Genomic DNA, 17,451 nt, shown 5'->3' with positions numbered 1-17,451 from the left:
TATACTTAATAATGTTATTTTAGTTAGAGTAAAACTATTTTATGATATAATTTAATATAAATATCTTTCATTTAAACTTTATGTACTCTTTACTAAATATATTTTTGTATATGATGTATAATGAATATAACATGCATTTTGATATTGTCATATAAATATGATTTATAAATTATATATATATGAAGTCCCTGGGTGGTGCAAACAGTTAATGTGTTTGGCTGCCAATAAAAGGTTGATGGTCAGGGTCTACCCAGAGGTGACCTGGCAATATACTTCTGAAAATCAGCCATTGAAAACTCTGTGGAGCACAATTCTACTTTGACACAGATGGGGTCACCATGAATTGGAGCTGATTCAATGGCAACTGGTGAGGGATATAGTGTGTGTGTGTGTGTGTGTGTGTGTGTGTGTGTGTGTGTGTGTGTACATATATATACACACACACATATACACAGAGAGAGAGATAGGCAGATAGATAAAGAGAGAAAGGCTTCAAAAGATTACATGCTCAAAAATTCAATGAACTAGGTTGTTTTGGACCAAACAAGCTAGATATTTGGGAATATACATGGAAAATGAGAGAGAGTGAAAGCTACCAATACGTGAAGAATTTTTAGACCCATAGGAGAGAAAATCCAAAGAGGTGGGCCTGGCAATTGATATTACTCTTCTCCATGAGAAGCTGAAGTTGGGAGAGTGAGAAGCTAAACTGAGTTTTCTGACATCTAAAAAGGAGCAAGGGGCAGGAACTGAAAACTGATGTAAACCAAAGAGATGGGGCCTGGATAAACATCCCAGACTATTCTCTGGGAACACAAAGGGCTACACCACAGAAGGACTAAAAAAACCAACCAAACCTGTTGCTGTCGAGTCAATGCCGACTCGTAGCAGCCCTACAGGACAGAGTAGAACTGCCCCATACGGTTTCCAAGGACTGCCTGGTGGACTCGAACTGCCGACCTTTTGGTTAGCAGCCGTAGCTCTTAACCACTATACCACCAGGTTTTCCAAGAAGAAAACAGATGAGCAGAAAATAGCAGTCACATACACTGAAGTCCAGCTTTGAATCACCTCAATCCTTGATTAATTTAAGATGATCTGCGCCTAGACTAGCTGAAGTAAGATGAAAAATTCAAGTGTCTGGAGAACAAAAATTTTTTTAAAAATCTGTATCTTTAGTTAACAATGATACATATTAGCTTTATAGTTTTTCTTTCACATTTAGATTTATAATCTCTCTGTAGTCCACATTTGTAAACAGAATAAATTGGGGATCCAATTTAATTTTTTTTCATGTATTAAGCCAATTTTTCCTACTTTAATTTCTAATAATACATACTTTCCAAACAGATTTTGGTGTCAATTTTGCTTGTATATGATTCTTAACTATCTAGTCTGATCTAATGGTCTAATTGTCTGTTCTGACATTAAGTACCATAATGTTTGTTTGCTTGCTGGCTTTATTTTTTAGCTTTGTAACATGTCCTAATAGCTGGTATCAAAATTGCTAATTCCAAACTAGATAGTAGACAAATTAACTTTGCTGATGGAAAAGACAACACACAATATAGGGGAAGGCAGCAAAACTTGACCAAGGCAAAGTCATAGAAGCTTCTGATTATTGTTGTTGTTAGGTGCCATCGAATCAGTTCCAACTCAGAGTAACCCTATATACAACAGAAATAAACACTGCCTGGTCCTGCACCATCTTCACAATTGTTATTATGCTTGAGCCCATTGTTGCAGCCACTGTGTCAATCCATCTTGTTGAGGGTCTTCCTCTTTTTCACTCACCCTCTACTTTACCAAGCATGACATCCTTCTCCAGGGACTGATCCCTCCTGATAACATGTACAAAGTATGTGAGACCAAGTCTTGCCATTCCTGCTTCTAAGGAGCATTCTGGCTGTACGTCTTCCAAAACAGATTTGTTTGTTCTTCTGGCAGTACACAGTATATTCAATAAGCAGCATCATGATAAATGGAGAAAAGATTGAAGTTGTAAAGGGTTTCATTTTACTTGAATCCACAATCAACACCCATGGAAGCAGCAGTCCAAGAAATCAAAAGACGCATTGCATTGGGCAAATGTGCTGCAAAATACCCCTTCAAAATGTTGAAAAGCAAAGATGTCATTTTAAGGACTACGGTTATCCTAACCCAAGTCATGATATTTTCAATCATCTCATATGCATGCAAAAGCTGGACAACGAATCAGGAAGACAAAAGAAGAATTGATGCCTTTGAATTATGGTATTGGCAAAGAATATTGAGTATACCATGGACTGCCAAGAGAAGAACAAATACGTCTTGGAAGAAGTACAACCAGAATGCTCCTTAGAAGTAAGGATGGAGAGACTATGTCTCACATACTTTGGACATGTTATCAGGAGGGATTGGTCCCTGGAGAAGGACATCATGCTTAGTAAGTAGAGGGTCAGCAAAAAGAGGAAGACCCTCAACAAGGTGGAATGATACAATGGCTGCAACAATGGGCTCAAGCATGACAACAATTGAGTGGGTGGCACAGGACTGGGCAGTGTTTCATTCTGTTGTGCATAAGGTTGCTATGAGTCGGAAGTGACTCGACAGCACCTAACAACAACAGTCTATGACTGTACATCTTGTCTTTTGATGTAAAGTTAAACGTTTGTGATATTTAGCCCTTTTTATTTATTTTATAAAAGTATTTACTTGATTATATTGTTGGTTACTTCTGTCATAAGCGTATGAATTACATTTGGTGATTTCCCCTGCTATTTGTTTAGCCTGTGAGAGCATTTATTCTGCTTCCCTTAATCCAAGTGCTTTTTTTACTCTGTGAGTTCTGGTTACTACTGCAACAATTACAATTTTAAATGTGCTCTATACCCAAATACATTTGGGAACTCTGCTCTAATTGAATTTTGGGTGCATTTCCAAATTACTGGCCATCTACCTTAAAGGAGGTAGATGGTAGAGGGTCTGCAGTTCAAATCCACCAAGGTGCTCCTTGGAAACTCTATGGGGCAGTTCTACTCTGTCCTATAGGGTCGCTATGAGTCGTAATCGACTCGATGGCACTGGGTTTTACCTTAAAGGAAGCACACAGCTCGACTGGCAGTCGCTGCATGAAGGTGAAGTGTAACACAGTGAGAACATCACTAACCCAAGAAGCATGGGCCCAGGTTCCAGAGTTGATGACTCTCATGCCAACTGCCTGGCCATGCTTTCCAGCTTCTCTGGCCCATCTTCTCAATTGTAAACTCAAGGAGTTTGACCAAATGGATTCTGAGACTCTCTTTCAGTTCTAAAATACTTTGATCCTATGATTGAAATATGACAGTCGACAAGAGATTAGCCAAGCCTTCATCCTAACATCACAGGGTCCAAAGCTGAAAGCTAAAGAAACTACACTATGTGTGCCTAATAGATGAAGGCTCTCCGCTGTCTCTCCCATTGCTGTCGAGTCAATTCTGGCTTGTAGCAACCTTAGAATATAATTCGAGAAATGAGACTGGAAAGAAAATTAGTCAAGCTGAGATTTAAAAGATTGCCAATAAGTGATAGAAAACAATGTGCCAGTAGTGGGGAAACATTTTGCCTTTAAGTACTGTTAGCATTTCTATATGACTCATTCCCTTATTTTGTTTTTATTATTTAAACTATTTTCATTCTCTTTTTCTTTCTAATGCTATTGCTTTAACCATGAGATGACTTATCTTTGTGACTTTATCTTTTACTTTATCATCTCCTTTAAAATTTTAGTCTCCTTTTTTTATTTTCTACCTTCTACACTTTAATTTTTTTAAAAATTTCATGCCTCCTGAGGAATCCAGAGTCAAACTAGTAAAATATACATATTATGAAATATGTTCTGATTTTCCTCTGCAAGCTCTTCTTTTGCCCTGTCTTTGTATATGAATGCTCCCAAGGATTCCGTTTCTTCCCTGTGGCCTGAATGCCCACATTCACTACCGTGGCGTACATTGGTTATCCGTGAATCCACATTTCAAAACTAGTTCACATAGTGACCCTAGGCTGAGGTTATTCTCAGCTCTTCACTGTTTCTACTTTCCATATACCCCTTAGGAATGAAAAGTCCTGTAAGTTGTATCTCTTTAATTGATCTTATGTGGCATTCATCTCCATTCCCACTGTCACCTACTTGACTCAAGCTCTTGTACTTCCTCTAATCTACTCTTTATATTGTTCGTAAAGTCACTGTTCTAAAACAAAACACATGTTGAATTTCTGCACAGTCCTCATTATCGTGAATGTAAAATCCAAAACCAAGGTCATCCATGATCTGGCTGTAGCCTCTTTCTCCAATTTCATCCCTCCACGTTCCCTATGCTCCTCAGCCTTCATTTCGACTGTATAGAACTACTCCAAAGGTACCATTCTCTTCTAAGTCTTCAAATATGCTATTCCTTGTATCTGGAAAGTCCATGCCCCCTTCTTTGTTTAGAAAACTTTCAATCATAGTAAAAGACCTTCATTGCCTTCCATTTCTGGGCACCTTTATGGCATCTTGAACTTCCTTTATTATAACTTAACCCAGATGCTTATAATTACTGTTTATGTCATTTTCTATCTTCTCTCCTTATTGTCAGCACCTGAGCACAATGCCTGGCAAATTGTACTTGCCCAGTAAATGCTTGTGAAATGAATTAATAAATGGGAGTAGCCACATGCAGAAGAAACTCAAATGATTGTCATTAAATTTGAGACCAAAGAATTTTGAGAAAATTCACAACTCCAATTAAATTGACTCAGATATAGTATCACGAACTCAATATTGAAAAAGGTTTTTTTTTTCTGTTCTGCAAATACGATCATTTTTTATTTCAACTAAACCATGCTGTCTTCAAATTACATAGTTTCCCATAAATGAAATAAGCAGCAGTGCTGATTTTTTTTTAAAGTGTGAGTTAGCAGGAAAGGTTGTATAAAGTACTGTATCTGATTTATCAGTAAAGACCTTGTGCAGAACACTAGGGAGAGTTACACAGCAAGTAGGAGAGGTAATTCCACTTTCAAACGAAAAAAGGAATTCTGAAAGTAAAAATTATGTGAAGTCAACCTGTAGAAACATACCGAACGCACTGTTAATGATCATTGACTGACTGAAGACTGGAGAAACTCTATGGGAAGCAAATATGCAGCTAAAACATGTACATTTAGATCATAGGGAAGGATCCCTATATTTGCAACACTTTTTTCTTTCCACAATTCACATTACAGGAAGAAGAATAAACTTAATAGATGTTACAAACAGTTTAGGACATTTCTTCCAAGCCAAGTCTTAGCAACTCCTTCTGGCATTTTTTTTTTTATAATTTTTATTGTGCTTTAAGCGAAAGTTTACAAATCAAGTCAGTCTGTCACATATAAGCTTATATACACCTTACTACATACTCCCATTTACTCTCCCCCTAATGAGTCAGCCCGCTCCCTCCTTCCAAACTCTCCTTTTGTGACCGTTTTGCCAGTTTCTAACCCTCTCTACCCTCCCATCTCCTCTCCAGACAGGAGATGCCAACCCAGTCTCAAGTGTCCACCTGATACAAGTAGCGCACTCTTCATCAGCATCTCTCTCCAACTCATTGTCCAGTCTTTGGGAATGGTTCCTGTCCTGGGCCGACAGAAGGTTTGGGGACCATGACTGCTGGGATTCTTCTAGTCTCAGTCAGACCGTTAAGTCTGGTCTTTTTTAATGAGAATTTGGGGTCTGCATCCCACTGTTTGAGAAATGCTTTTAACGAGGAGAAAATAGCTTCTCTACAACCCCGTTTCTCAAGAGACAATCATTTTCATAGTGAGTCACTGATTTCCTGCTTCTGTACTCAGGTACAGGGAAAGGGTATGAAAAAGGGTGGTCATTTTGAAAGACAGGATAAGAACAGCCTCCAGGTAGAATTTGTTGGTATTTTCATAGTGCAGATTTCCCCAACCATAGCTGCAAATTACAACTGGTGGATTTGAACTGCTAACCAAAAGGTTGGCAGTTCAAAACTGCCAGGCACTCCTTGGAAACTCTACGGGGCAGTTCTACCCTGTCCTATAGGGTTGCTATGAGTCGGAATCGACTTGACAGCACGGGGTTGGGTAGGGAACTATTGACATTGATGTTCTACCCCAGATCAATTAAATCAGTATCTCTGGGAGTGAGTCAAGGTGAGTGGGCATTGATAGTTTCAAAGTTCCCTAACTGATTCTGAAGGTGTCAATGACACAATTCAAAGGTGTCATTTGAATTGTGGTGTTGGCAAAGAATATTGATATATCATGAACTACCAGAAGAACAAACAAATCTGCCTTGGAAGAAGTACAACCATAATGCTCCTTAGAAACAAGGATGGGGAGACTACATCTCACATAATTTGGACATGTTATCAGGAGGAAGCTGTCGGTGGAGAAGGACATCATGCTTGGTAAAGCAGAAGGTCAGCGAAAAAGAAGGAGACCCTCAACCAGATGGATTGACACAGTGGCTGCTGCAATGGGCTCAAGCATAGCAACCATTGTGAGGATGGCGCAGAACTCAGCAGTGTTTTGTTCTGTTGTGTATAGACTTGACGGCACCTAACAGGTGGCTCTGATATGTAGCCATTGTTGAGACCCTTAATGATGTTATTAAGAAATGAGAGCTATGGATTTGGTGACCTCCAACATAATCACCAGGGTGGTATGCTCTATTAAAAGATTTTGAACTCATTCCATGCTTACACATTGTCTGTGATTAAGAGCCGTGTGAAGGCAGTTTGGAGTAATGCAAACTGTTCCAAAGATCTCCATTTTCAAATTTCAACTAAAATTTGAAAAACACTTGTGGACACTGAAAAAGGAGGGTCTCATGGAATTTGTGGATCCAAGTAAAATGAAGTCCTTGACAACTTCAATATTTTCTCCAGTAGGTTATCATGATGTTGCTTATTGGTCCAGTTGTGAGCATTCTTGTTTTCTCTATGTTGAGGTGTAATCCATACTGGAAGCTGTAGTTTTTGATATTCATCAGGAACTGCTTCAAGTCCTCTTCATTTTCAGCAAGCAAGGTTGTGTCGTCTGCATACGGCAGGTTGTTAATAAGTTGTCCTCTGATCCTGATGCCACATTCTACTTCATATTTTCCAGCTTCTCAGATTATGTGCTCAGCATACAGATTAAGTATGGTAAATAGATACAACCCTGATGCATAGCTCTCCTGACTTTAAATCATGCAGCATCCCTTTGTTCTGTTCAAATGACTGCCTCTTGATCTATGTACAGTTAAGTGCTCTGGAATTCCCATTCTTCACAATGTTATCCATACTTTGTTAGAGTCCACACAGTCAAATGCCTTATCATAGTCAATAAAACACAGGTAAACATCTTTCTGGTATTCTCTGCTTTCGGCCAGGGTGTATCTAACATCAGCAATGATATCCCTTGTTCCATGTCCCCTTCTGAATCCAGCTTGAATTTCTGGCAGTTACCTGGCCATATACTGCTAGAGCCACTTTTGAATAATTTTCAGCAAAATTTTACTTGCATGTGATATTAACAATATTGTTCTATAATTTCTGCATTCAGTTGGATCACTTTTCTTTGGAATAGATGTAAATATGGATCTGTTCCAGTCAGTTGGCCAGGTTGCTGTCTTCCAAATTTGTTGGCATAGATGAGTGAGCAATTCTAGCTCTGTCTCTGTTGAAACATCTCAATTGGTGTCTGTCAATTCCTGGAGCCTTGTTTTTTTGCCAATGTCTTCACTGGACTTCTTCCTTCAGTACCATCGGTTCTTGATCATATGCTGCCTCCTGAAATGGTTGAATATTGACCAATTCTTTTTGGTATTGTGGCTCTGTGGATTTCTTCCTTCTTCTTTTGATGCTTCCTGTGTTGTACAGTGTTTTGGCCATAGAATCCTTCTATATTGCAACTCGAGGCTTGACTTTTTTCTTCAGTTCTTTCAGCTTGAGAAATGCTGAGCATGTTCTTCTCTTTTGATTTTCTACCTCCAGGTCTTTGCACATATCATTATAATGCTTTAGTTTGTCTTCTCAAGATTCCCTTTGAAATCTTCTCTTCAGCTCTTTTACTTCATGATTTCTTCAGTTTACTTTAACAACTCGAGGTTCAAGAGCAAGTTTCAGAGTTTCTTCTGATGTCCATTTTGGTCTTTTCTTTCTTTCTTGTCTTTTTCCTCTTGCTTTCTTCATGTATGATGTCCTTGATGTCGTTCCACAACTTGTCTGCTCATTAGTGTTCAATGTGTCAAACCTATTCTTGAGATGGTCTCTCAGTTCAGGTGGGACGTGCTCAAAGTCGTACTTTGGCTCTTATGTGCTTGTTCTAATTTTCTTCAGCTTCAACTTGAACTTGCATATGAGCATTTGATGATCTATTCCACAGTCAACCCTTGGCCTTGTTCTGAGTAATAATATTGAGCTTTTCCATCATCTCTTTTCACAGATGTAGTCAATTTGATTCCTGTGTGCTCCATCTGGCAATGTCCATATGTATAGTCACCATTTATGTTATTGAAAAAAGGTATTTTCTATGAAGGAGTCATTGGTCTTACAGAACTCCACCATGTGATCTCTGACATCATTTCTATCAAGGGCTTATTTTCCAACTACCGATCCTTCTTCTTTGTTTCCAACTTTTGCATTCCAATCACCAGTAAGTATCAATGCATCCTGATTGCATGTTCAATCAAATTCATACTGCAGAAGTTGGTAAAAATTTTTCTTCATCTTTGGCCTCAGTGATTGGTACGTAAATTTAAATAATAGTCACATTACCTGGTCTTCCTTGTAGGTATATGGATATTGTCCTATTGCTGACAGTGTTGTACTTCAGGATAGATCTTGAAATGTTCTTTTGGTGATGAATGCAACCCCATCCCTCTTGAAGTTGTCATTCCTGGCCTAATAGACCATATGATTGTCTGACTCAAAAAGAACAATGCCAGTCCATTTCAGCTCACTAATGCCTAGGATATCGACATTTATGCTTTCCATTTCATTTTTGATGATTTCTGATTCATACTTCATACATTTTATGTTCCAATTATTAATGGATGTTTGCAGCTGTTTCTTCTCATTTATTTTATTATACTTTACATGAAGGTTTATAGAACAAACTAGCTTCTCATTAAACAATTAGTACACATATTGTTTTTTGACATTGATTACCAACCCCACGACATGCCAACACTCTCGCCTTCTTGACCTTGGGTTTCCTAGTACCAGTTTTCCTGTTCCTTCCTGCCTCTGGTCCTTGCCACAGGGTTGATGTGCCCCTTTAGTCTCGTTTTGTTTTATGGGCCTGTGTAATCTTTAGATGAAGGATGAACCTCAGGAGTTACTTCATTACTCAGCTAAAAGGATGTCTGGCGGCTATACTCTCAGGGTTTCTCCAGTCTCTGTCAGGCCAGTAAGTCTGATCTTTTTTTTGTAAGTTAGAATTTTGTTCTACATTTTTCTCCAGGTCTGTCAGGGATCCTCTATTGTGATCCCTGTCGGAGCAGTTGGCTGTGGTAGCCAGGCACTGTCTAGCTGTGCTGGACTCAGTCTGGTAGAGGCTGTGGTCCATTGAACTAACTTTTCCCTTGTGTCTTTGGTTTTCTTCATTTTCCCTTGCTCCCATGTTTCTTCTCCTTTTGAGTCATGCTGCATCAGCAAATGAAGGTCCCGAAAGCTTGACTCCATCCACATCATTAAGGTCGACTCTACTATGAGGAGGCAGCTCTTTCCCAGTTATCTTTTGAGTGCCTTCCAACCTGAGGGGCTCATTTTTTGGCACTGTATCAGATAGTGTTCCGCTGCTATTCATAAGGTTTTTGCTGGCTAACTTTTTTCAGTAGTAGACCACCAGGTCCTCCTTCCTAGTCTGCCTTAGTCTGGAAGCTCAGCTGAAACCTGTCTGCCATGGGTGACCCAGCTGGTATTTGCATACGGGTAGTATAGCTTCCAGCATCACAGCAACACACAAAGCCCCCACAGTACAACAAACTTACAGATGCATGGGAAACAGCAGTCAGGAAATCAAACAACATGTTGCATTGTGCAAATCTGCTGCAAGAGAGCTCTTTAAAGTGTTAAAAAGCAAAGATGTCACCTTGAAGACTAAGGTGTTCCTGAACCAATCCATGGTGTTTTCAATCATGTCATATGCATGCAAAAGCTAGGCAATGCATAAGGAAGGCTGAAGAAGAATGGTCACCTTTGAATTATGGTGTTGACAAAGAATGTTGAATATACCATAAACTGCCAAAAGAATGAACAAATCTGTGTTGGAAGGAATACAGCCAGAATACTCCTTAGAAGCAAGGATGGTGAGACTTTGTCTTAATATACTTTGGACACATTACTGGGAGGGATCAGTCCCTGGAGAAGGACATCATGCTTGGTAAGGTAGAGGGTCAGCAAAAAAGAGGAAGATCCTCAACAAGGTGGGTTGACACAGTGTCCAAAACAACAGGCTTAAGTATAACAATGATTGTGACGATGGTACAGGACCAGGCAGTGTTTTGTTCTGTTGTGCACAGGGTCACTCTGAGTCAGAAGCAACTCAGTGGCACCTAACAACACCGACATGGAATTTGCATGGCCAGCAAGCATGTCATTGAACTTGAAACACCTTTTTATCTGCTCAAGGTATTGTTGACCTTTTTTCATTACATACAGAGTTTGAAAAAACATGTCTATGCTGGGAGCTTGAGTACTTGGGCACCTGTGAAAGGGAAAGAGTTTAAGGCAGTAGTTCGCAGTCCTGGCTGCACCTGGGGCCCCATTGCTAGAGATTCTGAATAATTTGGTGTTGGCTGAGGCTTCATATGACAGTTTTTTTAAAGTCCCGTGGTAATTCCAATATACAACCTGTGTTGTGACCTTGTGGTTCTCAGTCTTGTCCTTATTTTTGCCTCTGCTCCCTTAAAAGCGCTTATGCTTTGAGGACTTGGTGAGAATCTCTTATTAATGAGGTCTTATGCTACTTGTCAGGAAACCCTGGTGGCGTAGTGGTTAAGTGCTACAGCTGCTACCCAAAGGGTTGGCAGTTCGAATCCACCAGGCACTCTTTGGAAACTCTATGGGGTAGTTCTACTCTGTCCTATAGGGTCGCTATGAGTCGGAATTGACTTGACGGCACTGGGTTTGGTTTTGGGTTTTATTCCACTTGTCTGCACTCAGCAGTGTTTCAGGTGCAGATGTTTTTATTCCTTAGTTTTATGAAGAGTTTCTTTATTCATTTAAAACTAAACTAAAACCATAAAAGTGATAGTATTAAGGGATCTCTGCATTATTTCAGCACATTTTGGTGTTCAGCTTTATTTTGCTTTGATTTTTCTTTAATCATTTCTCCTATATTTTATCATCTACTCCCTTTTTCATTTCCCAAGTTACTTGATTTGAAATGTCTCATTTTTATTATTTATTCATTTCTTAAGACATTTAATATTTATTATATCTTGTTTTAAATTCCTTTACAACCTTCTACTTTCTAATATTCTAGTTTTCTTATTTTCTTTGCATACTTTAAAATTTTATACATTCATTGTCTTGGGCCCCTCAAATTTTAGCATCTCTGCGTTTACCTTTCTGCCTCCCTTTTCATTAAAGTTTTGTTTCCTCTCTATCATTTTAAATTTCAATACTTGCTTTTTTTTTTTTTTTTTTTTAAGGAATTAAGCTCTTAGTTCCTTAATCCTTTATTGCATGGATTTCTATTCTTTATTTTGCAACTCTATTTTAATTTTTATCATTTTATTTTTAATTATTTTCTTTTTAAATTGAGTTTTCTGTTTTAATTTTTTTATTTATGATTTGTCTGTATAATTGTAGGTGATAACCAGTCATAGAAAAAAGAATAGTGATACACACCCAGCCCATATCCATGAAAATAGCAAAAATCTTTTTATTTTATTTTATTATTGTACTTTCGATGAAGGTTTACAGAACAAAATAGCTACACATATTGTTTTGTGACATTGGTTACCAACCCCATGTCATGTCAACACTCTCCCCTTCTCCATCTTGGGTTCTGTTTCCAGATTTCCTGTCCCTTCCTGCCTTCTAGTCCTTGTCCCTGGACTGGTGTGCCCCTTTAGTCTCATTTTGTCTTATGGGCCTGTCTAATCTTTGGCTGAAGGGTGAACTTCAGGAGTTACTTCATTACTCAGCTAAAAGGATGTCTGGCGGCTATACTCTCAGGGTTTCTCCAGTCTCTGTCAGGCCAGTAAGTCTGGTCTTTTTTGTGAGTTAGAATTTTGTTCTACATTTTTCTCCAGGTCTGTCAGGGAGCCTCTATTGTGATCCCTGTCAGAGCAGTCAGTGGTGGTTGCCAGGCACCATCTAGTTGTGCTGGACTCAGTTTGGTGGAGGCTGCTACAGTTGTGGTCCATTCGTCCTTTGGACTAATCTTTCCCTTGTGTCTTTGATTTTCTTCACTCTCCCTGTGGAGTATCTTAGATGGCCGCTCACAAGTTTTAAGACCACAAACAACAGCGAAAATCTTTACTGTGGCTGTTATTTCATCTCCCCTTTATAGATTTACCACCTGGTTCAATGTTAGTTCTAGAAAATATCCTACACCTAGTTACTCAGGACAGTCATGGGGATACAGTTACTCATGGAAATTACAATTAAATATATAAGGGGGTTTGATGAGTCCACAAAGTATTAAAATGATGCTTTATATGACATCATATATTAACCAGTCTTTTCGGGATGTATAGTCTCAATACATAAGACTACTGAACTTGGGAGAAGGCATGCTACATAACAGAAGGGGGAAGAGGCAGCAGTTGGATTGCATGCCAGTAAGAATCCCTAGGCAAAGTATGGCCCAGCTTTCACAGAGCCTTTCTACTGGAAAATTTCACCAGAGAAGAATAGTATCAGGTTTCTAGCCCCTCCTCTGTATTCACCTGCCTTTAATATGTATCTGGGTTGGTTATTATTCTTTATTTATGCAATTATAAGAGAAGTGTTCTGGTGTGTGGGTTTTCTCATTTCCATCCCCTAATATTGATATGGAAACCCATAGTGGTGAAGTGCTACAGCTGCTAACCAAAAAGTCAGCAGTGTGAATCCACCAGGTGCTCCCTGGGAACTCTATGGGGCAGCTCTACTCTGTCCTATAGGGTTGCTATGAGTCGGAATCAATTTGATGGCAGTGGGTTTGGGTTTTTGTTTTTTAATATTGATATATCTAGAAATCTAGTTAGAGCTGAGGTTGCCACCAATAAAGTATGGTTTTATGTGGATCCAGCTGTACTTCTGCTAGAATGTGATTCTCATCATTCCAGAAAAATCCCTTAGTGGAAATTCTAGGCCTGGTTATATAGTTGGAGTCCAAGGAGAAGAGAATGATCTTCGTAGTGTTTGCCACCCCTGGAAAATATCTCAGAACTCAGCACAGTGGCTGAGATGGGCTTCTCTATACGTTGTCTTTCTTCATAATGGGGAAAAATGTGGCATTTGGGGATGATTAAAATCTATGAAGGTAAACTTAGTCTTCAGGATTTAGGGCATTATAGTGGTGTAACCTTCATAATTAATGACAGATGGTTTTAGTTCAAGAGTTATGTTATAGTCAAGAAAACACATCCACAACCAAGATTATTTTTTAAAGTAGCTAAAATCTTTGTTGTCATTCTGTGCCACTGAGTCAATTCCAACTCACAGTGACCCTATAAAGTAGAACTGCCCCATAGGGTTTCCTAAGCTCTAATTTTTATGAGACCAGGCCTCCAGATCTTTTCTCTGGTGGAACTGCTTGTGGGTTCTAACCCTGACCTTTTGGTTAGCAGCTGGATGCTTAACCATTGAGCAACCAGCTCTCCTTAAAATCATTCACTTACATTTTATATAAGATACAAGGAAAAAAAAAATTTTTTTTTTTTTTACAAGGAAAATCAAATACATGATTAACAGCAACACAGCTGTACTTTTGATTTTCTCCTCTTTTCCATCCCTATCATACCCTGTGGCTACTTGAAGCAACTCTTCCTCATGGTTGCTCAATATCTCCTTGCTACACACCCCACTTGCATTCACACACCTTCATTCCCTTATGATATGGAAAGATATATGTCACTTTTAAGGAGGTGGTGGACGTGGGCTGGCAATTATGACTCTCTTTTGGCTAGCTGAAGGGAGAGCAGAGGTGGGAGGCTGTGAACACTCGGAAATGAGTCATTTTTACCGTCACAGCTGTTTTTATGTCTTTTTAATTTGGGGAAAGTGTCTTCTGTTTCTTTCCCCTTCGATGACTTTATCTTCTCAACTTCACAGCATGAGAGATGAGATTTCCCACCCCTACTCACTAAGTGGCCCTGCCTCAGGCCCTTCCTGACTGAAACCTTTGCCTGACCCTTTCATTTCCCAAGAGTGATCTGTGAGGACTTTCTTCGCCTGGCTGACTAACCAAAGAACCTTATCCTTTGTGTGTGCCTGATCTAGTCAGTCTAGCTTTTGAGAAGCTTGTAGACATGCTCCACTTTTGCTTGGGTTAATTTGGCCGCTCAAAAGGCAAGTATGGGTTTAGCTGGTGTTAAGCTACAGAAGAATATGTATGTTATATTAACTAGAATTTATTTAATCATGAGAAATTCATGATTGTAATATTTTGGGTCTGGTAGATTCTCTGGGGCATCCTTTGCAATGACTAAGCCCTCTCCCCTACAATGTCGTTGATTGGATTCTAACACTGAGTTGGCTTTTCTCATATGAGACACAGCCATTGATAAGGGCTTCACATGGAGTATCGCGATGGATTATGTCAACCATCGAGGTGGTACTACATGTGTTATTGTTATCTCCATTAACAGATAAAAACACAGGCTTACAGAAATGGAATAACTTGCCTAAGGTTAAAGTCATAAGTAGCAGAGGGGAAATGAAAACATCAGCAGTGTGTCTCATAGCCGACACTCTTAACAACAACCTATACAGGACAGGTTGACAACTCTGATCTCTGATAGCCCAGGAGGTTGCCTCAGGCCTATAAACTAGAATCCGTTCCTTCCAGCCTGGTTTATTTTCTACTTTGGATGCTACTTTCCTCAGTCCTCCAAAAGCACTTTCTATCTTCTTGGGTATCCAGTAACATTTCAGTGACTTTTATTCTCCAGATTGCACTTAATTTCAGTTGTCTCAAGGAAGCCAGTGAGGCAGAAGTTTCAAGGCCCCAAGAGACGTAGAGATCAAGAGATCTGTTGTCCCTTTATTCTCTATTTAAAAAAGCATTATATCTTAATTACTACCATATAGACTTTAGCTGTTGGCTTGCTTGTAAAAAATTTTTTTTTTTTTTTCTTGTTAGCAAATGGGATAGGGAAGAAAAGGGGACCGAGCCCCTAGGCAAGGAATTCTGAAATACCTGCAAGCTTGGCTAATGACATAAAACCCCCATCCTGGAATGTGTGATGAGGAAAGAACAATGTACTCACTTGTAAGATGTTTTTCCGAAGGACCAGCCTGATCATGTCCCTGGAGCGTGAGCAGACATCAGCAAGGTGGCTGATGGATGACCGCCGCCTGATGCAAGTACCTGAGACAGGAATTGAACCAGCATCACAGGGGAACTGTGCAGGTGCAACACCCCATAATAAGTCCTGACACCTAGTCCCAGGAGCCTTTGCTACGGGTTCCATCTTGGATTCCAGATGCATGCGCAGCCTAATTTAGTATGCACCGCCATTCTGAGAAGTACCCCCCTTTTGAAAGAAACCTACTAAATATTCATTACTCTGTTATCCTTGCCAAACCCATATAAGCCCCAGAAAAATCTCTGTTCAGGGGAATGAAGGCTTGCGTTTGTTAGTCCCTCTCTGTTCCCGGCTTGCGAGCCTTTCTGTCGCTAATAAACCTTTGTTCATGTGGAGCCTCTAAGCCTCTCCTGATCGTTCTTGGTGAGTAGAAAGTAAGAACCTAGGCAGGCCTTAGTCCCAAGCTGGGAAGCCTTGCCCTGCAACACGAAGAGCCAAACACCAACACACATGCCTTATCTTTTAAAGGAGTTAAAATGAAGACTTATCCTCAGCTAGGCATTTGCTTCAAAGAAGGGTCACGTTCTGATCTCCCCTTTAATGAGTTTCTTCCAAACTCCACCTAAATGACTGGCATTGATGACGCTCAATCACAGCTTTACTGGCATTTTTGAGAAGGGTTCTTTAAGTAGATCCCTCTCCGGTTACTCAATAACAACATCTAAAAAGTGAGCTGACATAATTTGGGGGCAAAAATACAAGAGCTTTAAAATACTGAAGATTCCACCCATGGAAATAAGAGCTGAAGAGTTCTTGGCGTGACTAAATTAAGAACAATACCTAACTGTAACAATTCATTGTATCCATCTTTTTTTTTTTCCCCTACAAGGGACTGTGTAAAAATCATTAAATATATGACAAGGGGGTTTCATGCCTGTGACTGGAAATTTGATCAAATTTTCCCTGGAAAAGACTCATATGCTGAAAATAACTCTCTAGAGCCCAGAATCCCAGGATCTGGTAGATGTTTTGAGGTCTAATTTGAAGGAGTTACACAATGGAATGTCTGATTTTGGGGGGCCAATCCTTTAGGGGGAGTTCTGAGTTTCCCAAACAGTTAACGGCTAGACTGCTAACTGAAAGGTTGCCGGTTTGAACCCACCCAGAGGCACCTTGGAAGAAAGTCTTGGTAACCTACTTCTGAAAACCCAGCCATTGAAACCCCTAGATTCTGTAGAAGACTCCTGATCAAAAGGGAGAAAATGCAGAACAGAATTGCAAATTTTTATAAAATGCAGACTTCTTGGAGCCATGGAGGCTGCATGAACCCCTGAAACTATTGCCCTGAGATAATCTTTAAACCTTAAACCAAAAATAGCCCCTGAAATCTCCTTAAAACCAAACAATAGTTAAGCTTAACTAGTAAAGAACGCGTGCCTTGAGCATCGTGCTCTTTCAGGATCTATACATACGGGATCAAATGGACAACAGGAACTTGAAAGATTGGACAGAAAACTTAGGGGGCAGTGAGTTCATGTTAGTAGCAGGGAGGAACAACTCGAAAAGAGGGTGAGAATGATTGCACAACTCGAAGAATGTAATAAATGACATTGAATTGTACAGGTAGAAATTGTTGATGTATGTTTTTCCATGTATATTCTCAACAACAACAAAATAAATAAAAGAAAAGAAAATCCTATGGTGCACAGTTCTATTCTGACACACAGGGAATCTCCATGATTTAGAATCGGCTCGACTCCACATCAACTGGTTTGGTTTGAGTTTTGGTTTGTTCTTTTAGGGTTTATTCCTCTCCCACTTTGGGGTCATCTGAGTCTCCTGTTTAAAACATAGATTCCTGAATGTTCCCGTGCATCTCCTCAGTCAGATTCTCTGGGAGTGGAGTTTGACAATCCACATGATTAGCAAGCTTCCCAGATGATTCTTTTGCACAGTAAAACCTGAGAACATTTTTGGGGGGCATAGGGGTT

The sequence above is a fragment of the Elephas maximus genome, chromosome 6 (assembly GCF_024166365.1).
Source record: "Elephas maximus indicus isolate mEleMax1 chromosome 6, mEleMax1 primary haplotype, whole genome shotgun sequence".
Lineage (NCBI taxonomy): Eukaryota > Metazoa > Chordata > Mammalia > Proboscidea > Elephantidae > Elephas > Elephas maximus.
Note: the sequence above shows the minus strand (reverse complement) of the source record.